Below are 25,356 nucleotides of genomic sequence, written 5' to 3' on the forward strand. Positions count from 1 at the left end.
CTATAGGAACTACCTATGAACATTAAGTATTATCTACTGCAAATTATTTCTTGTATCATACTGTTAAAACAGTTGTTTTACCCTGTATGCCATTTCCTGTAATATTTTTTTCATTTTTCTATGTTACTACTACATTTAGTGTTGTTTATAATCTTTATTATCTTGTTTAGATTTAGAACTGCTTTCTTATTTTTAGTTTTTCTAGTGGAGCTTTTCTCCCCGGGCCTGTACTGTAAATGGACATATATCCAGCTAGACTAGCCCGGTTAACAAATGTAGAATAAAAATAAAAAATAAAAAAATTTCTCAGCAATCACTTTATGCATCAATCCATATGTTACCAGATGGGTAGCAAACTAGTTCACTGATAGAACCCACCTTGTCAAAATAGGGGAAGCCACCTCAAGTAGTAGACATGTAACAAGCGGTGTACCTGAGGGATCAGTTTTGGGGTCTCTGCTGTTTGGGATATACTTTTCTGAGGTGCAAGCCAAAACCAGTGGGATATGGCTGACCAAGTTTGCATATGACTACAAGCTGGGTGCCATCATCAATTCCACTAGTGATGTGGTCATCCTCCAAGAGGGTCTCACCCAGACAAATGACTGGTGCCAGAAACATGGCTTCAAACTGATTGCCAAAAAATGCATCATCTTCCCCTTTGGGAAGAGTGATGTCCCCACAAATTATCATATTGATAATAAGGTCCTAAGCACGCAACCAATCGTGAGGGACTTGGGCACCCAGGTTAATAGCAAACTGACTTTTGACCACCATATTGCCTCCATTGTACAGAAAACTTTCTATAAGGCCCACCTCATTAGTAAGGGTATTTCATTGAAGGACAAGGTGATCATAACATCCCTGTATTCTTCCCTTATAAGGCTAATTATTGAGTACAATGCCCCTTTTGGCATGTACCTCACAAAGCACATGGAGCAACTGGAGAGACTCCAGAAGTTCCTCATCAGGAGAATCCAGGGCCTCAAACATTTACCCTACACAGATAGGCTAAAGACCCTGTCCCTCTACTCAGTCCCCTACAGACTCCTCAGAGGTGACCTCTGTCTGACATATAAAGCATTCTCAAACCCCACCCTGATGGGACTGCTGCATATCCGCAAGTCAAGCTCCACTCAAGTAACCCGCATGCATGACCTCAATCTGGTCTGTGACATCAATAGGACTTGTTGGCAGGGCATATCTGTGTCCCAGAGATTCCCCTTTTTGTGGAATAGACTCCCTCTTCACATCAAGCAGAGTGCCTCATTAACCCTTTTTAAGCAAATCTGGACAACTGAATGGGGAACAGAAAATAATACACCCCTGGGAATCCACCTGTGTACCTGCTGGACAGTGGCATAGAGTGCTGACTTGTCTAAACATGGGCTAAATTATTGACTAAGCTTGTAACGGCCTCAGGGCCAATAGCCTAGTAGCTCCCTATGATCCTACGCTGCTTTATGTACCTGCATCACATTTCTGTATAGCTAAGATTCATTGTGGGAACTCTTGCTGATTGCCATCTTTGCTGTCGTTTTTTGGTTATCCTTTCCTTGTTTCTTATACTGTAGAAGACTTCCTGTCATTCATTCATGGCTTATACTTTATAGTGCTTGACTACTGACAATTATGAGTTCAGATAAGTATGAAAGTTGCTTGTAAGTATAACTGTATATTTATTCTTTCTGAACTGTCTTTTAATGATTACATTAAAAATGGCCAGTTAGTGTTATTTAATTGTGTGTAAAGCTCACCTTTTCTAATTATTCCATAATACTCTAAATAACATTTATATGAAGTTGCATATATACCATTTATCTTCATTCTTGGCAGTGCTCTAGTAAAGCTGTCTTCAAAGGAGATCCACTAGCTTAGGACTGTAACCCACATACAACAAATTTAATATGCTTGTTACCCTACATTTGCTCAGCATTTCCTTTCTTCAGTTCATATTCACACCTTTCCATGCCTTGATTCTGGATAGCATGCACCAGTCAAAGAACAGTAATAACATCATAAAACGTAGGTATCCGTAAGCAGCATGGCCATCGGCCCTAAATACCAGTGACCCATATGGAAGAAGTATGACCTGACACTGAAATCCAAAAGTATCAGAAATAAAACACTAACCTAAATGTACAAAAATCACTTACCACAAGTTGTGGCTTATGTAGGTTCTTGGGAGGGGCATTCTTAAATAATATAGGAACTTTTCTCCCCAGGCCTCCACTGAAAATGGGCTCCTACCAAGTTGGACTTTCCTGGTAATCAAATGTCAATAAATAAATATAATTGCCACCAGTATCCACATACATTTTTCTGTCTCATATTCCTTGATACCACCTTTCATGAAATGTAGTGATACCGTGGCTCTGTGGCCCAGCAGGATAAAGCCCTGATTGTGAACCAAATAACCTGAGATCAATTACTGTCTTAGATGATGGAAAAGTCAGGCAGAGGAGGGTGGGATTTAATGCCTTACCTCAACTTGATACAGAGACAGTTGGCATAATGGTTAAAGTTATTCCCTTCCATGCACAAGGTATAAAGTTCAATCCTGACTTCTGCCCAATGCCTGTATGGAGTTTGCGTGTTCTCTCTGTGTCTCTTTGGGATTCCTCCTTCACTCCCAAAACATGATGAGTATTTCCACCTCATAATCACCCAAGAATGGAGCTGTGAGCAGATGGTGTTCTATAAGGGGAAGAGTTATATAGATCAACCACTGTGGGCATCAACTGTGGTGTGCAGCATCTTCAAGATAGCAGAAAAGTACCATGGCGTGCTGTCTATTGTCCGAGTTAGCCACATGCCTCTCAAGTGTACCTCATTACGAGGAATGTACCTCATTTGGGGTCTTAAAAGGTTCATGTTCCTCGAAGTTCCACGAAGTTCCACATTGAAAAGGTCTGTGTTGGGATTTTTTTAAAGTTAAATCCATGGTAAATAGAAATAAATCATATCAGTTCATTAAAATATCTTCTTTATAAGTAAAACCAGCATATTTAACCATCCTATGACCTTCCTAGCTGAAGTTGTTAGTAAGTCATTAGTACGTGTTCCATATTTTGCCCATTTGTTCCACATTATGAGGGCTAGTGTTCCTCATTTTGGAGATGGAAGGTTGAGAGCTATGGTTAGGCAACTCTGTGGTGAAAAAATTGGCTCTAGTTGATTTGGTTGTGTTGACTAATGTTGGCAAAAAATGGTCATGGATATTTGTCTGTGATAACTGGATTGAGGACCTAGCCTACTTTGGCCTATGCCAAAGACCCATGCTTATGGTGGGAGGGGTACTGGTGTCCCTGTTGCCTAGAGTGTGCCTAACACAAAGCCCAGTAGCCCTGGGACAGTAAGCTGTTGGCTGGTGTCCGGTTTCCCAGCTTGGGTTGCCAAGGATAGCTCTGTTGAGTGACAGTTGGACATAAAATCAATCAACCTGCCCAATATGAACTCTGGATTGCTACACTTAATATAGGTTTATTGAGAGGAAGAAATGTGAAAGTGGACAACATGCTGGTAAGGAGGAGGCTGGGTATCATCTGTATGCAGGAGACAAGATGGAAGGGCAGTGCAGCAAAGCCACTTGGCTTGGGATCCAGAGTCTGTTACTCAGGAAGAGTAAAGACTAGAAATATTGTGGGAATTGTGGTGAGGGAGAGTCTTCAGAAGATAGGGATGTCATCAGAATTAATGACAGACTCATGGCCATCAAACTCCAGTGTAAGGATAAGGCAGTATTCATAATTCAGGCTATTCCAACAGCAGGGTTTTGCACAGCCTACTAGATAAAGCATGGCACATGAGTTGGTATTGATAATGGGGACCTGAATGCACATATTGGAATAGACAGATCAGGATATAAGGACTGCTTGAGTCCACATCGGTTGGGCAACAGGAATAAAAAGTGAAAGGTCACCCTAAATGTCTGTCTGGAAAATGGCTTGATGGTAGTCAACACATGATTCAGCAAGAGAGACCATGACAAGATCACATACAAGTGTGTCCAACATGCAACTCAGGTATACTTCCTGCTTGTAAGGAAAGGTCACTAGGGTAGATTCAGCAATTGCAAAGTCATCCCCAATGAAACAGTCATCCCACAGAATAAGCTACTGAGTGCCACAATCAGCTGCAAACATTGATCAGTGAAAGCTCTAAGGTTAACAGAGACTAGGCTGAAGAGCTGGAAGTTGACTGGAAAGAAAGTGCAAGTATAAAACCTTGGAGGATTTAAAAACATTGTCAGTAAGAAACTTTTAACTGAGGCAGCCTCATTGGCTTGTGGTTCAGTGAAAGATACTTTTGTTGTAAAACTAAATGGATACCCTGCCATATAGGTCCTCGCATGACTCCCAAGCAAGCATTTAGCCACAGTAGGACCAAGAGCAGTATGCAGTTCACTACTCTAAACAGAACTGCAGTAAGGCAAAGAAGCTCTATGCTGTGGGTGCAAGCTGTTAAGGGGTGTAATTGGCACTGTAGAAGAGGTGCTGATCAGTCTCTACAATCAGTACATGCAAACATTTAAGAAGCCATAGTTGTGATTATGGCTACTTGCAAGACAGCCATTGTGTGGCTTGTTGTAAGGATGCACAGTCAGCAATGTTTAATAGTTTGTAGGAGGTCTGAAAGAAGTATTGATATCATAATGCATGCAGAATCGCAAGCCGAGAACCAATCAGCAACTTTTACACAGTGGCAATCACTCCATTGTTAATGTGCTTATTAGGTGTAGAAAAGAGCTGTTTTATAAAATTAGATAGACATATAGATGTAGACATGCACATAATTAATTATGGAGGACATTTTTGATCCCCCTCATAGCTGAGAATGAAGGGCAGTAGGTAAGGACTTTGCAGTTCACCTTGCCACAGCTCTGCCTTTAAGCATTATCCTTCTTAGTAGGCAAACATTTCTAGGGGCATGAAATTCATATAAAAAGAAAAAAATTGTGTATTGGCAATAGACTCACACTCTGATTTTAATGCAATAAAAATCATGTTTATTAACGCACAAAATAAACTCAGAAAATGCTAACTTGTGCTTTTGTACATAACACCAGTCTTTTATCAGGCACAATGAATTAACTGCAGTATCAAACCTTTTATATAAAAAATAAATCACTTAGGGAGCAGAGCCTAGATGGCCAACTGAGAGCAGTGAATTTTGAGAGCTCCATAAACTAGTATAATAATAATAATATAGGAATATTTTATTATTTTCAGATTTAAAACATCAGAAATATATAGATAAACTATTAAACTACATTATTATCAGTTTTGTTCGAGATATACAACATTTTCCTGTCAAGTAACTTAGAGATATATTGAGTCACTGAATATGAACAACTCAAGGAATTCTCATCCAGATGCTGCTTTGAAAAAAGAACTGCAATTGATGACATTTACCTTACAGGAACTATCTTTGAAGATGGATAGCTTTAAAATGACTTAGAAAACCTCAAATTAAGTTCTCAAAAACAGACTGATACTCTTAAGGCACTATTACAGCAACACCATACAAAAATAACAAATATAGAGACTTCTCTAAATGACATTGAAGGGAGACTCAAAGAGGAAGAATTCGAAAAAGAATTTCTGCTGACTGACTAAACAGAATACATGGCTGCTTAACAAAACAGATGACTTAGAAAACAGTGAAAGGAGAAACAACATAAGGAACTTTGGTCTGCCTGAAAACACTGAAGGAGAAGACATTATTTCATTCTTAACAACCTGGATTCCTGAAGTTTTAGACTTGAAAGAGGGACTTTCATTTGGAATTGAAAGGGCGCATAGAGTACTGAGGAAACCTGATTCTAATTCAACAAATACTCCACCTAGATCCATAGTTATAAAATGTCTTTCATTTCTGGACAAGGAACTAATATTAATATCTGCTTGGAGGAAATCATCCTTAAAATACAATCAAAGCCTGATAAGGTTTGACAATGATTATTCTTCCAGAATACTAGAACAAAGGAAAAAAGTCTGGCCAATAATAAAACTGTTGAAACAAAACAACCTTAAAGCACAGCTGGCCTTTCCAGCCAAGATAAAAATACTTTTTGCCAGTGAGATGAGAACCTTTAATGACTTAAAAGATGCAACTATATTCATCAAAAACAACAACATAGTGTCTATCCCAGAAGAAATTGAATGGATGGCCCCTACTCTTAAAAGAATAAAAGAAAAATCCTTGGACTGATGCAAGAAAGAAGAAACAAAAAACTGATTCCAAGATAGCTGTCCCAAAAAAATAACTCTTACAACTACATCTCTTAAAGTATCAACTGACATGGTACATCACTTGTCATCTGTTTTTATTTAAAAAAGGAGGGATTCTTAAACAACTGAGAAACAGTAATGATCTATTCAGAATGTTCAAAGAGTACAGTAATTATTCACAAACAAAGGTAGGTCAAGATGGGTTACTATTTAGATTATATATAAGCCAAACAAAGTAACATATCATACAAACTTAGAAGTTTCTATTCCCCTGTTTGAACTCAATGAATACTTATCTTGTTCATTTTTCATTGATTTACTTATAATAATTTAAGTAATTAATTAACTAATTCAACAAGGTACCATTCATCAGAGTTCAGACTCAAATGTAACAAATTAACATCATATATATAAAAGCAGTAAAAGTAGAGTGTTTTGAAAAAAATGCTGTCATGGAGACTAATGCCTTCTTCAGTTAAAGTATGATTTAGAAATGTCATGTATATCCTGGTTAAATAATAGTAGCAAGATCTTAGTACAAATGTCATTATTATTCTATCTAAATATAGTTGGTATCAATTATGGCAAGTACAGCTACAAGTGCTGTTTGATTAATCCTGATATGGTGTGTATGGATGCAGCTGTGTCTGGCAGCTAGTACATATGTCATTATTATTCTGTCTAAACACAGTTATTATACAACGACCCCCCCATTAATATTCCAAAACATGCACACTGATTGGTCAGCATGCACATTGTAAATCAGAGTTATAGTAATGGAAAAAGGTCCGGTCGCCCAGACTTTTTCCATTAGTATAACTCTTTTTTTTACAGCAATGGAGAACGCAAGATCTCCATTGCTTTTTACACACTGTCTCGCTATGTTAAACAAGTTTAACATAGTGAGACAACTTTAAAAAAGTAACGGAGATCTTCCTGTCTCCGTTGCTTTTTTTAAAGGTGTCTCGCTATGTTAAATGGGTTTAACATATTGAGACAGCTTTAAAAAAGGCAACGGAGATTCTCCGTTGTTTTTCTTAAAGCTGTCTCGCTATGTTAAACTCCTTTAACGTAGCGAGACACTTTGTAAAAAGCAACGGAGATCTTGCTTTCTCCATTGCTTTTTTCAAAACTTTCTCGCTGTATTAAATGGGTTTAACATAGCGAGACAGCTTTAAAAAAAGCAACAGATATTCTCCGCTGCTTTTTTTAAAGCTGTCTCGCTATGTTAAACTCCTTTAACATAGCGAGACAGTTTGTAAAAAGCAACGGAGATCTTGCTTTCTCCATTGCTTCCGCCCACAGCTCTGATGTACTGCATAAGCATATGCATGCACAGTACATCAGAACTGCCGCAGAATACCAGACAGCTGCAGAAGGGCAGCAAGGAGGCATTATACAATGCCATTATTTAAGAAAAGTAATTATTTTTTTTCTTAAATAATGTCATTGTATAATAGCAATAACCCATGCCTGGGTGTGGGTAAGGTTGGATTTACCCACGGTTGTCTTTGTTTGGCCAATCGGGCTTCACCCTCATGACCAAACAACACCAACCGTGGGTAAATCCAGCATTACCCACACCCAGGCGCGGGTTATTGCTATAATATCATTGATGGCAGGTATCACAGCTACGAGTGCTGTTTAATTAATCCTGATATCATGTGTGTGGATGCAGCTGTGTCTAGCAGCTAGTACAAATGTCCTTATTATTCCGTCTAAACACAGTTAAGATCAATTATGGCAGGTATCATAGCTCTGAATACTGTTTGATCAATTTTGATATGGTGTGCGTGGATGTAGCCGTGTCTGGCAGCTAGTACAAATGCCATATTAGTCTGTCTAAACATAGTTAATATCAATTATGGCAGGTATCATAGCTTCAAGTGCTGTTTGATTAACCCTGACATGGTGTGTGTTAATGCAGCTGTGTCTGGCAGCTGCTGTATGTTGCTATTTTCATCTCCAGGAAGCTGTGGGTTGTGGCTTGTGATCAACGTTTACTGATGCTTATGCATTAGGAAGAGACATTTGGTGTTTTAGCCTGGATCCAGGGGAAGGGGGAGGATAAAACTGTGATTTGGGATATTTTGGCAGAGAATAGTTTGTATGTACATCTGCTGAGTGAGAGGTGGGAAGGCTGGAAGACTGTGTTACCTCTTGTTGTGGTGGCTTGTTATTAGTTTTTTTTATTTTTGATCTGTTTGCTCTCCATTCTTTTCCTGGTTGCTGCCTCACTGAAAGGGAGTGAATTTATGCTTAAAGTTGCAGTGAAGTAAAACTTTGCTTCAGGTGCATTGCAGGCCTCTGGTATGCAGTACACAGACACACTAACAGAAGCAGACACTCCCAGGTTGCTATGGTAATGGAGACAGAGTGACGATAATGCTTAATGACTCTGAGAAGCCTCCGAGATGATTCTCGGCAATGAAGATTTTGGATTAAAAAAAATATATATATATATATATATATATATATATATATATATATATATATATATATAATAAAGGGGCTGTTTTAAACCACATGTACGCATATTGATGGTCTCCCAACACTTTGTTTAGCTCATTAAGTTGATTCTTGATAAAAAATAAATAAATAATAAGCGCAATTTTATATTTAAAATGTATTTTGGTTGAAACACATTAAGGACTTACATAAGAGTGAAAGTCTGAGTTATTGTGAAAGACTAAGAGCACTTGGTCTTGTGCAGTACCCTTTGCAGTGGTCTGGGAGGTGAGCTTGCTCGGACATGTTGGGCATATGGGGATAGCTGATTCTAGGGGTGTTTGGGTTGCTGGGAAGTGCTAGAGAGTCATCAGATTTCCTTCATGGAAATATCTGTGGGAATGGAAGGTGTGTTAAATTGTTCACTGGCAGAGTGGCCACTGCATGGAACGGACTTGTAAAATGGAACAGGACAAATATTGGTTTGAATATTTTAAGAACAGCCGAGAAACACACTACATGAACTAGTGAATGGTATTCTGGCAAAACTGGATGGGCATTTTTGCCCGTGCTTGACGTACTGATATGTGTTTATGTAAGGATGGAAATATACTTATAACAAATAAGAAACTATAAGGGTTTCATAATTTAAAGTCTATGGACTGTATAAACATGCTTGGAAGGAGCAAATAATAAGAATAAGCATTACAGCTTGTGGTCTCTCAAATAACTAAGCAACAGCCAAAAACACACACACACACTAGTTATGTAATGTATGATTTTAGTAAATTTAGACATAAAATATATAATCGTCATATAAGATGAAGCAGTCTGCTGAATTTAGATGTTAAAGACAGGATTTAATAACATGTGCTTGTGTATCATAACACTATTGTCTTTACTTGTAGCAAATGACATAGACTACATTGTACATCAAGGGGAAGCATGATGATTTTCTTATATAAGTAACTATGCATAATAAGTCATGTAATTCCTTTAACTTGAATTGTAGTGTCTGTAACCCATCTTGACCATATATAATACTTAAGCGGTTACCAAGATAACTAATGTTTTTACATGACATCAAACTGACAAAGTTTTTCAAGAGAAACAATAGAAGCCTGAACTTGAAATTTCACCAAATGTAACAATCACATTCTGAACAAATAGTATTAAATTGACAATCAGTTTAACCTTTTCTGATTATACAAAATGGAATGTTGCCATTGAAATCTAAAAACTTTCAGTATATGCCATAAAATTGCAATTTATGAATATCATTAATCACAATAAGTGAATTTTTTGTTTTTAACCTAAATTTCACTCATTTTATAATAAGGAATGATAGATATGAAAATCCTTATGTGTAGGAAATGGAGGGAAGAGGGATGCACTGATAATTAAAATGCACTAACTTTCATCAATGTTCACATAAAACAAACTTGATGCTTTTAGTAAGTTAGCAGCAAAGTGATTACTTAAATGCTGACAAACAATGAAATATAACTTCTGATATATCTGGTAAAATACATTGTATTATAAACATTAGGTATAAATATTAGTACCATCTATTTATATTAAGTAATACATTTTGAAAGACTTCATCAATAAGGGTGAATATGTTAAATAACTGTGTGCTATAATCTTTTATTGAGGTTTTATATATGATACATCCTACCTTACTATGATTGAATTGCTTGTCATCTTTCTTTCATGTAAATATTAATTGCTTATACAATAAGTAGACATTTATATTGTATTAGAATTCTGTCTAATCTACAATAATACTATATCTGTTCAAAATAATATAAATATTGCTTATTCCTATTACAAATATTCTCCATATGATAAAATTATGGAGCTCAGATGTTCTCCATTGTCAAGGTATGAGTGATAATCTGATGGATGTAGGTTTATCCATCAGATTAGGAATGATTTTTCATTCCATGGCTAGTGCGGATCTTAGTTTTGTTAACATTTATCACTTTAAATTTGTTATTTCACAAAAAAACATTTTTAGTATGCCTGACCAAAGCATGACTTTATTGGTAAACACTCAAAGTATTTGTTTGTGTCTTTCGGCTTTTCCCGGTTAGGGGTCGCCACAGTGGAACTCCGGTCTGCTAATGATTGGTAGTAGAGTTTTACGTGCTGGCTTGCTGGGCCTAACGCACAAACTTCCACGAAGGAATGCCTGTTCACGCATGTCGCCACACAGAAGACGCTCTGAGGATCGAACGGGCAACGTCTAACTGTGAGGCGACAACGCTACCGCAGCACCACCACTGATAATTTCCTTTAAAAGCTCAAACATATACTTTATAGTTATCAGAGGAAAATGTTTAATGGTCACAATAAAACAAAAAACACAGTCTAAATAACCTAACATGGATTTAACTTTATTATCTTTAAATACCAATGGCTTAAACAAACCTAGCAAGAGATCAAATCTACTGAAATATTTAATACTGAGCAAAGCACAAATTGTCTTCCTTCAAGAAACTCATTTCAAAACAAATGACAATTATAAATGGAATCCTAAGAAATATATGATATTGGCACAATCCACTTATAAGACAAAGACAAAAGGGGTAATAATTGTATGGAAAACAAATGTGATTAACCCAGAAATCATTTATAAGTATGAAGATAAAAAAGGCCTTATGGCATTAGTAATAGTTAAATATAATAACAGATTATGGACCCTAGCCAATCTATACTGGTGCCCAGGCATTGGAACAGGAACTGTTAAAAAACACTTGGATTTCATTTCCAGTAGTTATAAAGGCAACTTAATATTAGGAGGAGATTTTAACTGTATATTTGATATTTCTGAAACTACAAATAAAAGACCACTGTGTTGATCTGCTGTATCAAAAGCTTTAAGCAAGAGGGCAGAATCATTTCATATTGTGGATACTTTCAAATTTAAAGAAGATAAATCTTCGTTGTTCTCCCATCAATTTCACAGATTTGGTACCCAAACTAGAATAGATAAAATATTTGCTGCCCATGACTTACACTCTAAAATCATTAATTTTGCAATCAATCACTTCCTGCCCCTTTTCAGACCACAATTCATTGATACTAAAACTTCAAAATGGGTACAAACCATTAATCTTTAACTCCAGAATTCAATGTGTAACTAAAATTAAAGAGTTCAAACCCTGCTTATTATCTGAATTACAGTTATTCTTAGATATTAATTACACCACATAGATAAATAAAATAATGATATGAGACTCATTAAAAGCTTACATATATGGTAAAACCCTAACTTGGTATAAAAAAAAATCAGAGAATGGGATTCTGAATTATTTGACCTACAATCCAAACTTTTGTCAGTAAAAGCTGAAAAAAATTAAAATCATTTGGAGATGAAAAAGAAAGTAGAAGTATTAAACAATAAATACAATAAAATTCTAACACATAAAACTAGTTTAGCTTTAGAAAAACTAAAAATGAATAAATACATTGGCCATTTCTCCCAAATATCTACATAATTTATATACAAGAATCAAAATACAATGAAAAGCTAATAACGTTAAAAGTATCTTCCATGAAAAGAAAGGGAAAAATATTTCATATATAGGTGACGTTCTTGATGCATATAGAAATCACTATATTGAACATTTCCAAAAAGAAAATATACATATCGATCAATTAATCTAGATGAAAAATGTTGTAATATAAAAAAAAATGCCAGAAAAATTAAAACTAGATCTGCAAGCATGCATATCCTAGAAAGAAATTACAGATACAATAAAAGAGGGTAAAAATAATAAAGCTACAGGTATAGATGGCATAATTATGGAATATATAAACGTTTTAATTCAAAGATACTATCCCTCTTCCATAAAACTCTATTAGAAATTCAGTCAGAAGCGTTAATACCACCCTCGTGGATATATTCCTTAATCACACCAGTCCTAAAGGAAAACAAATCCCCACATCTCTGTACCTCATATAGACCTGTATCATTATTAAATAATGACTATTTGTGACAATGTTAACTAACAGAATGAAAATACCACTATCCAAAACAATAACTAATGATCAAACTGGATTTATATATCCTAGACCACACATGACAATATTAAAAGGATAATCTCTCTTATAGATCATGTTAATAAAGAAAATAAAGAAACACTCATAATTGGCTTAGATATAGAGAAAGCCTTTGATTCCCTAAATTGGGACTATTTATTCAAAATCCTAATGCTATTTGAATTTCCTGCATCCTTTGTTCATCTCCTAAAGAATATATATATATATATATATATATATATATATATATATATATATATATATATATACACACAAATAATTTAGTGGTCATTTTACCTCTGAATATATGCATATAACAAAAGGCACTAAACAAGGATGTCCCATATCATGGATTCTATTTGCTCTGTCTATTGAAATATTGGCAGATTCAATTCATAACAAATAAAAAATCAAAGGAATATATGTTTATGAACAATACAAGTCTAAAGTAATTCTATTTGCTGATGACATATTACTAACATTATCTAATACAAAACAGACATTAAAAAAATTGATATATTAATTGACAAATTTTACATGACTTCAGGATTCCATTTCAGTAAATCAAACTCAAAATTTTTATTTTTAAATAAAAAAAGGAACTGGAGACTAAGGGGGATCACATCATAGGGAAACAAGAATCTACATTAAAATATCTAGGAATTGAGTTATGCAAGGATAATAATTAATTAGTCTCAGAAAAATACAATAATATCAACAATGCAATTAAAATCTCAGTGGAAAAATGGAACAAAATAATATTAACATTTGAAGATAAACTACAGTTAATAAAAATGGTTTTACTGCCCAAGATCCTATATATAGCCTTGGCAATATAACTGTTACTAGAAAAGAATATACTTAAAGAAATAAATTCATGCCTAATAAAATTTTTATGGTTTCCCAAAAGAAACAGAATAGCTTTAATACATCATATCAGACCATGGAAACAGGGAGGATTAAACTTTCCTGATATAGAAACATATATAAAAGCATCAATATCTAAAACAATCTCAAATTGGATAAGTCCAAATTAATCTGCAAACTGGAAAGAATTACTAACTGTAATATCAATAAATGAATTTGATTTACATAAAAAAAATTCAAATAACAGATAAAAGCAATTTGCCATAGCACATATTATGTATTAGTATGCAATATAACATAACTAAACCCACTAAAACTCATATGATTATTATGTTGACTCATTTAGGAAAATTATTAATGCAAATATAGATTTAAAAATCTGGTTTGATCTTTTAACACCATTTATAGTCACAAAGAACTTTCCACATAAAATATATAGAGAAATTATTAATTCCTGGGAACAGAAAAGATTTGTTTGTTGGCTCCAATGTATCAAAGAACTAAAAGTTTTAGATATGCAAGAAATAAAAACATACAAAATTCCACAACAGGACCAACTAACTTTAAAGAGTATTCTGTCATATTCTCAAGATTTAAGTAGAATAATTAACAATTCTTCATTTAAAGAAATACTTAAATTTATGAAATACATATATGAAATCATATATAATGACTTTGACATGGGAAACAGTATTTCATAATTTTACAAAATATTGATAAACTATAAAACATCACCCAAAACCTCATATTGGAAATATATAACAAAAAGACACTCAATACAGTTAACTGAAGATATTAAAACAAATATCTTATTATCGATAAAATATGCATCCTTTACACAATACTGGAAAGTTTTTAATTGGAAATGCTTGCACAGAATATTCTTAACCCCAGACAGAATCAGTAAAATTAGTTCTTCCATAAAGGAAATATGTTGGAGATGTGAGCAAATACACAATGCAGATTGTAACCACATTTTTCTTTGATCATGTTAAAATTAAGCCATTTTGGAATGGTATTAATAACTTTCTACAAGTTTTATTTAATGAATCATTTTATTTAACTAAAGCTCTTGTATTATTAAATGTGAACAAAGGTCCTCATTTGAATAATTCAAACATGTATCTAGTATGGACCATATTTGCAATTTCAAGGAAGTGTATAACAAGAAGATGGAATACAAACACAATACCAACTTTGGAAGACTTCTACAGCCTACTGAAGACCAAAGCATTATTGGAAATTAAAATTAAAGAACTAAGAATTTATTCAAAGCCATTTATTAACAACCCTTGTGGAAAACTCTTATCATTGATTGACACTATACAATAATTGATCAGACACTCTGATAATGGATTGGACATACTTATAAAGTAACTGTATACATTAAGATCTGTTATAGTGTCAGGCTAATGTAAATAGCGTATATTGTTATTTAAGATGTTATGTATAAATACTATGGAATTCATGCAAATGTGTTTGAAAAATAAAAAAAAATTTTGAGAAAAAATAAATAAATAAATCACTTGACCAACTAATTTCAAATTCATGAATGAATCTCTACCTAAAATGTACAAATAAAGTGCTAAAATAAGAAGTTATGTACTCACCATAACGTTCCATCTGAGTAGTTCTACTTCAATTTTTCTTCAACCTGTGGGTCTTCGGATCCACATCGGTTCTGACACGGCCACATTTTCCAGCTAAGTCTCTGAGTTCCGTACTCCTCCCCTTACCCATAATGCCCCCCATCTCCCTTCTCCCTTCAGATCAAGTTTGCTGCCTATCAGGTATCAGACACCTGACCCAGTGACACCTTGTCATCAAACACCAATTGTCACAGGAAGCTTAGCCTAGACAGGACCACGTATCCAAATAATAACTGTCAGATACAAAGGACATGTCATATCCCAAAGGATAAGGTTGGGGGTAAGGAGGGGGGGGCAGTTGAAGACAAAAGAAGCAGAACTACTCAGATGGAACGTTATGGTGAGTACATAACTTCTTTATCTTAAGTAGTTTACTTCATTTGCTCTTCAACCTGTGGGACAGAGTCCCCAGCTGCCTAACTCTTGGAAGGCCCTCATAGAAGGATATTCCAGAGCACCGCAGAACCAAAGGATGCTCTACTCCTAAAGACCAAATCCAGTTTATAATGAAAAATAAAGGTGTGAAATGAGGCCCAAGTAGCAGCTGAACAGATATAATCCAAAGAGACCCTAACTCAAACGGCCTCTGACGTAGCCATAGATCGGGATGAATGAGCCTTCACTTTTCCTGGTAGAGACAAACCTCTTTCTGAATAAGCCTGGCCAATGCATTGTGAAATCCAGCGAGCAATTGTCACTTGTGAAACAGGTTTACCAAAGAAGGGCTTGGCATAGGACACAAAAAGTTGATCAGACTTGCGGAATGATTTAGTCCTATGAAGATAAAACTTCAACTGCCTATGTACGTCCAGTAAATGTAATTTGTATTCCCCTTTGTTGTGGTAGTTAGGAAAAAATACTGGCAAACTGATGGTCTGATTAATATTGGCTTCCAAAGCTACCTTGGAAAGGAAGTATGGGTTAGTGCGTAGCAACACTCTATCTTTATGAAAAATCATACAAGGGACTTTGATAGAAACAGCTTGAAGCTCTGACACCCTTCTAGCAGATATGCATACCTCTCAACCTGGAAACATCAAAAATCTGGACAAGCCCCATGAAAAATAGGTACAAATCTGTACGCTGATTAACATAAAATTTACATGCATAATTATGTATCCCCCATCCGCTTTAATGGAATTGTGGGATACCAACTTTCAAACGCAAACTGAAGAACAGACAACTAAAATGTGGCCCCACACACACACAAGAAGTTGCTGCTGATAATATAAACACACACTCACAAATAAAGCTTCCTGCCTGCAATCAAATAAATAAAAGAAGCTGCTGTTAATATAAATAAACACACAAGTAAAGCATCCAGAGTCCTGCCTGCAATCATGTGAATAAAAGAAGCTGCAAATACACACACAAGTAAAGCCTCCTGCCTGCAATCATATAAATAAAAGAAGAAACTGTTGTGAAACTGGCCATGTATTCAGGCTTATGGAGCCAGGCAACCAGTTCAAATATGCTTTTGTTTAATTAGATCATTGCTGGCATATTCTAAATTAATACCAGATATCTGATGTATTCATGTGATTAACTCTGTTTCAAAAAGGCCCAACGGGATTCAGCAGAAAAAATACAGATTAATATCAACAAAAATAAGGTAGGTGAAACTGTAATTAAAAAAAAGAAAGAAAGAAAAAACACTGAATGATTACAGTAAGTGTTGTTTGAACCCTTGAACTGCAAACTTGAATATGTAGTCACATTTCTTCTACACCCTCAAAAACTTGCTCTTCAGCATTTAAAATGCCAAAATGAGTAGTATTATCTTAAAACCAAAGAACGATGATGCACTGAAGGTAAATAATATTAAGAAATTACCACAGTCCTTCCATTAGGTTTACAAAGAATACACTGTACAATAGAAAAGCATGATAAACAAAGCAAAAAGTTATCAAAGGAGTTAGCTAGGTTTACTGGAAGCAAGGGATGAAAACCTGACTATACCCCAGGTGACCAAAGTTTAATTAATGGTTCAGGCACCTGCTGAAGATCACAGGGGAAAAAAAATGAAAGACTGCAGTAGAGTCTTTATTACATGTTGCAGTGAAACTGTAATTGATAAAAATGGCATCCTTTCAATACAAAAGCAGAGCACTAATTTACCTGCTACTGAACAGCTAATCAATAGAATTTAAATCCATAAACTTACAATTAATTTACCAAAGGGGGCATTTAAAGGGTCCCTTAAAGTGAACTTCAGCAAATTAAGTCACATCTCCTAACAAGCATGTAATACTTTCATTAACATCTTATAATCCATATTTAATAGACAAGTGGTCTCAAGCTTCTCAGTGAATGGAAGTCACCTTTCTTTCTCCAGATATATAATCACCCCTATAATAAATTATTGCTCTTCAGCATTTAAAATGCCCTCAGACATTTCAAACAGTTTGTCCTTCTGTTTGTCAAAGAATAAGCAATGGTCTCTGTAAGGCAGACCAAGTCAAAAGGCTTTCCTCTGCTCCTTCCCTACATTACCATTTATACTTTACCAACATTGAAACAAATGTCCACACCACACATCCCCTTCTTTTCTACCTCATTCAACAGACTACTTACTTAAATAATTCAGCATTATAAGACAGTAACCTCATGATCTCTCTCTCTCTCACACTCACGCGCACACACACACACACACACACACACACACACACACACACACACTTACTGTCCATTCTGCACTTTATTACAATGTCATTACAGCAGGAATTAATCCCAACTGATAGTGTACTTAAAAGGCTAAAATAAAATGTAAGAAAGTGCAGATAAGTTTAATTTCAAATGAAAAAAAGTATTTTGATACAGTGTTACCACTGTCATCCTTACCCTGTGTCCTTTTCTGAATCACCTCTATCTACATCCAGCTTACAGAGTAGTTAGTACCCACTTTACACTGATACAGTCATCAGGGATCTTGCCATGAGGCTGATAAGTCTCTGTATTTTGACCACCATGTGGCATTAGTAGTCAGGAAATCCCTTGCTTTATTCCATATCTGGAGGCATCTCATCCAGGTATAAAAGAAGTTCTCTCACTGTACTCTGCTCTACTTAATTCAGTTATAGAGTACAATGCCTCTAGTGCTATATACCTGCCCAGTCATATTGCACTGCTAGATGTGTGATCTTTATAGCTCAAACCATGAATGTAAGCAAAATATGCAAGCAACCTTTCAAAAATCAGTGAAATGACATTAGAGACTGCCAGTCACACACACAAGTTAAATGGAAGTTATCTATTCTTTTAAAAAAACAAGCAAAATACTCATACTTAAAATTCTCACATAAACCCATATATTCCCATGCACATTTGCTCTATTATTTGTTTCTGAACTTATACTTAAAATACGAAAGTAAGGTGTGTACTACATTTATGAAATCATGTGTTGATTGCGCAGCTGTATACATATCTTATTTTTTCTACTTTGTATGTTTCTTGAACTTACATATGTTGTTCTTATTCTAACTGGTACAACTGTCGAATTCAGTTCTATTTTACTGCCATGAGTTTGCTATTATTCCCTGGGAGTATTTGATATGAGTGCACTTAGATTAGTCCACTACTCTCGTTAACAAATGTAAATAAATTAATAAATAAACACACACACACACACACACACACACACACACACACACACACACACACACTCTTTGCACTTATTTGCAACAAATGAGTTCCATCGCAGCAGCACAGAGTCCCTGGTTCACAAATTGACTTGCAGCACTGAGTTCCCTCCAGTTGCTAATATTCTCAATCCCTTCCCCTCTGTGGTTTGTGAATAAAATAAATATTCCTTGTCTGAGTGACAATTCCAGTTCCTCTTAGCACTCTTGAATAAGATAAATATTCCCTGAGCAACCTAGCATTGCAGTTCCTCCTTCCCCTCTGTGAATAAAATAAATATTCCCTGCGCTTGCATGTCTTCCCGCTGTTTCCGTTTGTAATTCCTCTCGGCGCTTGCTTGAAACAGCAGGAAATGCTTTGTACTGTCGATTCTGATAGACTGCCTCATGGACTGACGTCATCGCACACGCAACAATGTCAGTTCAAAAGTCTGAAAATTTGAAAACAGAGCTGGGAAAATCGGAAATGAAGGGATGTCATTCGGGAATCGTGGCACCCCATTATTTGAGACCTCAAAACTGGTAAAAATGATGGGGAGGTCTGCAGACATGATGGCAACCAAAAAGGCAGTTTTCCAAGTCAAAAATTGTAGATCCACATATGCCACAGGCTCAAAGGGGGGAGAAACCAATGCCCACAACAGTAAGGTGAGGTCCCACAGTGGAATCGGGTCCTTAACTGGGAGTCTGAGAAGAAAGGCACCTTTGGAGAAAAGTTTTACAAAGTTTAGAGGAAGCCAATGAAGACATGTTTACCCCAACATGAAAATTAGAGATGGATTCTAGTTGGACTTTCACCGGAGGAACTAGTGCGCTGTTGAAAAATGCTAGCCAGAAAATCTAAAACTGCCAAAAGCGGAGCAGTGAAAGGATCCAAAGACCTCTAATTGGCCCACATAGAAAAACGTTTCCATTTACTATGGTATACTTTTCTGGTAGATGATTTATGAGCCGCTACCAGAATGGACTTAGGAGATGACAGAACAGGAGTCCTAATAATCAGGGGAACTGGAGCAGCTGAGCAGTGAGCTTCTAACTGTCCAGATCTGGATGAGGGATCCCCAATGTATGTGAGAGCCAATCCGGAACTGGATCCAAGGTCCATGGTGGAACAACTAGATGAGACCTTAGTAAGGGAAACCAAACCTATCAAGACCAAAATGGGGCGATGAGGATCACAGTGCTCCCCAGCCTTCTGCTTTGTGTAGAAATTTCAACATAAGGGGAAGAGGAGGGTATCCATAAAGAAGCCCGGGAGGCCAAGCATGAATCTGAGCATCTCTGGGGGCTTCCCCCGGTGGGGGGTTCATAGCAAAAAACTCACTGCTTTTCACATTAGAAGGAGATGCGAAGAGATCGCAGCAAGGACGACCCCACTCTTGAAGATCTTTTCCACTTCTGAAGGATTCAGAGATCTGGTTTCCCCTTGTTTGTTGATATACCAGATCACTGACATATTGTCCGTCTAAACTGCAATCGTTCCCAGAGGAAGATGAGCATGAAGGGCCTACAAAGAAAGAAGAACCGCTCTCATCTTTAGAACATTGATATGCCAATAGGTCTTGGAAGGGGACCATGTGCCTTGGACTGTCCTTCCTGAGCAGTTCCCCTCCACCCTAGTAAGGAGGCATCCATGGTCACTACGGACTTGGGGAAAGATGGTTGAAACGGATGTCCCTTGAGAAGATCAGGGGACTGAATCCACCACCAAAGAGAGTCCCTACACACTTTTGGAATTCTCACTGTAAAAGACAATGGAAGGTCTAACAGTGACCACTGAACCACCAGTGTCTACTGCAGCACCCTCATATGAATGTGCGCCATTGGAAGAAGATTTATTGTGGCTGCCATGGAACCTAGAGCCCTTAACACTGCTTTAGCTGTTGGTAAATGGGTCAGAAGAATGTGTAAGATGTGTAACCTCAAGCTATGTATCCTGTCTGACATGAGGAACACCTTCATTTGTATTGTGTCCAGCCATGCCCCGATAAAGTCTAAAATCTGAACTGGGAGAAGAGCAGATTTGTTCATGTTGATTGTAATGCCCAACTTGTTGGCAAGCTAAAGGAAGGAGTCCCTGGCCTGACAAAGTAGATGCTCTGAAGGAGCAGTAAAGAGCTAATCATCCAGGTATGGAAAGATCTGAATGCCCTGAAGCCTCCAGTGAGCCGCTACTACCACCATTACCTTTGTGAACACCTGGGGGAGCTGTGGTGAGACCAAAGGGGGGGGCTCAAAATTGGTAATGAGTGGCTCCCATCCAGAAGCGAAGGAACCTCCGAGAGCACCTGTTCATCTTGATGTGATAGTATGCGTCCTGGAGGTCGATCGAGCACATCCAGTCTCTGGCCTGCAGATAGGTCAGGATAGATTGAATCATAACCATCCAGAATTTTATCTTGGTTACTGATAGGTTCAGTTTGGACAAATCCAATATTGTTCTGAGGTCCCCCCATCTTTTTTGGCACTAAAAAGAACCTGGAATAAATCCCGGATCCAGACTGGTCTGGGGGGACCGGTTGGATGACTTGTTTTCTTAGCAGTGAGTGTACCTGCACTGCTGCCTCCTCCCACTGTGTGGGTGGAACATCCAGGAGGGCTTTGTTGGATGGGGAGGATCCTTGAATGGAATGAAATATCCTCTGGCTATGACTCTCAGCACCCACTGATCTGTAGTGATGGACTCCCATGCTAGTGGATGAAGCGACAAGTGACCCCCAACTGCCTTCAGAGATGGACAGACAGGAAACCCCTCAAGGCTGCTGCCTGGGTTTATCCAAGAAAGGTTCTCGGGATCCAAAATTCCTAGGACCCCCTCTGCCTATAGGGCAGTGTCTATCATATCCCCCTCTGCCTATGGGGGAAGGCAAGTCCTGAGCATCCCAGGAAAATGCCTCTGAGACTTGCAGAACCACATCTTCTTCTGGCCTCACTGGTTCCTGGAAAAGGACCTCTGAGGCAGTGAGAAGCAGGTCCTAATGGCAGACAGTGTCTTCCCATCCTTCTCCATCTAGACCAAAGTCTGTCTGACCATCTTCCCAAAATGGGAAGAACCATCATAAGGGGCGTTGGTAAAAGACGCCTTAAAGGGCTCTGAGAACTGACATAAGTGGAGCCAGGTATGATGCCGGATGGCAACGCCTGACCCTGCCACCCATGCAGCTCCCTCCGTGGCATGGGAGAGCAAACACAGACATGTTGGCTACAGATTTTAGGGTGCCCATTCATGCATCAAATGTCTTCCTGTCCTCTGCCGATATGGACCCTAGGGTCAACTCCGTGACTTCCTTGACCAGATCTCTCTGGAGTTGAATGACATGTGCCATGTATTTTTGTGCCCTCACACAGAAGGACTCTGAAGCATAAACTTGCTTCCCAAAATGATCCAATGGTCTTGACTCTTGGTCAGGTGTGTGGACCGTGGAGCAAGTTCCTTTTTGGTGGCTACCACCACCATCATAGCATCTACAGGGCACCCCTTGTGCCAGTTTAACTTGTCCACGGGGGGTGCTTAAAACTTTGTCCAGGTGCTTGGGTATTGGCTCCATGGTGTCTGGCACCTTCCATGCCCTATATGTTATCAAATCCACAAGTAGATCGGCAGGCAGGGACACCCAAGAAGTAGACGAGCCCAAGCCGAATGCCACCAGAAACACAGACTCATCAGAGGTTGGTTTTGGGCTGGACCCCCCCCCCCTTTGAAAAAGGATCTCCATGATGTCTCCAAAGGAGACATCCTCAGGGGGAGTGATCTTGGTGAACCTTCCCCTTCATCAAGATCCATGTCTTCAGTGAGGGACTCTGGAGGAGAGTCCAAGTGCCTCCTTTTACATGTATGCTTCTGGGGGGGGGCTCATCAGGGGGACTGTCTGGGGAGGTCTCACAAGCAGGTTGTTTCAAGGGTGGAACTTCCTGGGGCACTATGGCTACTGAGAGGGCAAGATGATCTGAACTACACTCAAGACCAGGGGGGTCTCCATGGACTCCGAAGACGAAATGGTCAGAGGCCTTGACTCTGCAAGAACCCTCTCCACCATGTCGAATGCCGAGGGGGAACGGACCTCCTGGGCTGACATAGTGGAAGCCACACACCCCTGATCTGACTGGGGAGCTGGAGACGAGATGCTGAGGGGAACGCTTCTCTCTGACAAGCTCAAAGCAGAGAGCACTCCCTCAGATCTGACCCCATGGCTAAGGCTCCAAGAGATTGGATCCGATCCAGTCAGATACAACACACTCAAGGCACTGGCCGGCATTGAGGTACAGGGTACCATCGGTGCCTACCCCTAGACTCAAATCGTCCTTAGATCCAACGACTCCAAAACTGCAGGTCAGATTGGAGAAGGAGTGATGGGTCTAAACAATGGCTGGAAGATGCCCACTCCAGTGGGAAAAGGCCCTCGCAAAATTCCCATCTGGGTTTCAGTGTGGATAAATCTCTGCATCATCTTGTCCATCTTTGGTTTAGACAAGCTCTGGGTAGAGTGGGAGGATGCTGCCAAAGCAGGCCAGGAAAGCTGGCGGAGGGAAGGCCTAGGGGCCGATTGGCTAATCTGTACCACTGGCTCAGGTGAAAACCTAGGGGACTTGAGCTGAAGTGTCACTGGCCTGTAAACAAGCTTAACCTTCGGTGGAGGGACGGCCTCTGCCAAGCAGCTGGGGGATCATTTGTGAGGCCAGTCCTTCTTGGCTTTATCCCCTTCCCTGAACCTCTTGGCAGGAGGATGTGTCCCAGAGGCCATGGAAAGGGAAGATGAAGCAGCAACAACTGCTTTCCCAGCAGGGAATGGTGGGACCTCGATCCCAGCAGAAGTGGGCAACAGGCCCTTAAGGATCAGTTTGTCCCACCTGTCCTTAAGTGCCCTGGGATTAAACCCAGCACAAATAGGACAGGGGGACTGTAGGTGAGCCAACCCCAAGCAAACCACACACAGAGTGTGGCTATCTGCTGGAGAAAGCTTATGGCCACTCTCTGTGCACCTTTTGAAGCCTAGCTTTGGGGCATCCGCCATGCCTTAGCTGGCCCAAAACACACACACACAAACACCACATGGAAAGAAAAGAGGAGAGGAAAGATAGAAAAGCCTACTTACTACTATTATTTTTTTTTATGCTACAGAGAACCCCGAGAAGGTATAGAAAAAGGGTTGAAGAAAAATAGATAAGAAAGGCCAAAAAAAAAGGAACAATTTACTGTTATAGAAAAACACCCAAATGCTCCAGAGCCTGGACCATGCTGCTTCCACTTAGGTGGCAAACGAGATCTGAAGGGAGACAGGGAACATTATGGGTAAGGGGAGGAGCAGGGAGCTCGGAGCCATAGCTGGAAAATGTCACCGTGTCGGATCCAATGTGGATTTGAAGACCCACAGGTTGAAGAGCAAATGAAGTAAACTACTTCAGATACAATATTTAATCAATATATTCACAGTGTAACATTTTAGCCATCTTTTTTCTTAGGTAAAGCTTTAGCAGGATGCTATAATTCAAGCTTATTTAATTCATGCTGGTCAATCTCAATTGCCATTCAAGCTCTGGTAATAGTAACTAATTTTGAAAGTCACCATGTCTCCTACTTGCTCATACTACCTGTAGAGCATGAAGTGTACAACTTACATCACGATCTGCACTTTTTTGTTGTAGATGTCTCTACATTCATTCTAATGTCTGATGCATGCTCCTCTATTCTAATTCTAAACATTTTCTCTGTTTTGCCCACATAAAAACAACCACATTTAAAATTAGCTAGATAACTAAACCCTCCATCTCACAAATGACAAAATCATTAAAATAGGATCTACTAAACCCTCCATCTCACAAATGACAAAATCATTAAAATAGGATCTACTAAACCCTCCATCTGACAAATGACAAAATCATTACAACAGGATCTACGTGACATAGTCTAAAGTAAAATTGTAAATGTATTAATATTATTTTATTGCATATAAATCTGTGTCTCTCTTCCCAATATACAAAGTTTTTTTTCTGCTTTTTAATTTTGTGGTGGTTTTATGTGTGGATTTACTTAGCTCTTGAGTGCTTTGTTTAAAATGAATGTCTTATTATGGGTAAAGATATGAAGAGGTAAATGTAACTCTTTTGAATTATATTGTTGAAGTGACTACATATATTTAAAGTATATTATAATTCCTCAGCATTTGTTAAAGGACTTTTTATTACTAACTAGGCAATTGAAATCTTATGTCTGTTACATAGTCCAGTTATCAGTGGCCTAATACACAGGACACCACCACTCTAATCATAAATGACTAGAATTTTTCTTATAATTACAACCTGTCTTGAGACTTGAATATGAACCTTTATGTTAGTACTAAGTAAGTCATTTCTATTGATTGCATTACGCATAAAAATATATCTAGAGGTATGTATATGTGTGTATGTGTATATATATATATATATATATATATATATATATATATATATATATATATATATATATATATATATATA

The 25,356-nt window shown here is 37.8% G+C and overlaps 1 protein-coding gene across 2 annotated transcripts in view; it reads left to right on the top strand.

Moving 5' to 3' along the window:
• RAB6B (RAB6B, member RAS oncogene family) overlaps window positions 1-25,356 on the top strand; it is a 1,686,561-nt gene that overhangs the window by 1,209,764 nt on the left and 451,441 nt on the right. The window lies entirely within an intron of this gene.

The sequence above is a fragment of the Protopterus annectens genome, chromosome 4.part1 (genome assembly GCF_019279795.1).
Source record: "Protopterus annectens isolate FY-2018-M chromosome 4.part1, PAN1.0, whole genome shotgun sequence".
Taxonomy (NCBI): Eukaryota; Metazoa; Chordata; order Ceratodontiformes; family Protopteridae; genus Protopterus; species Protopterus annectens.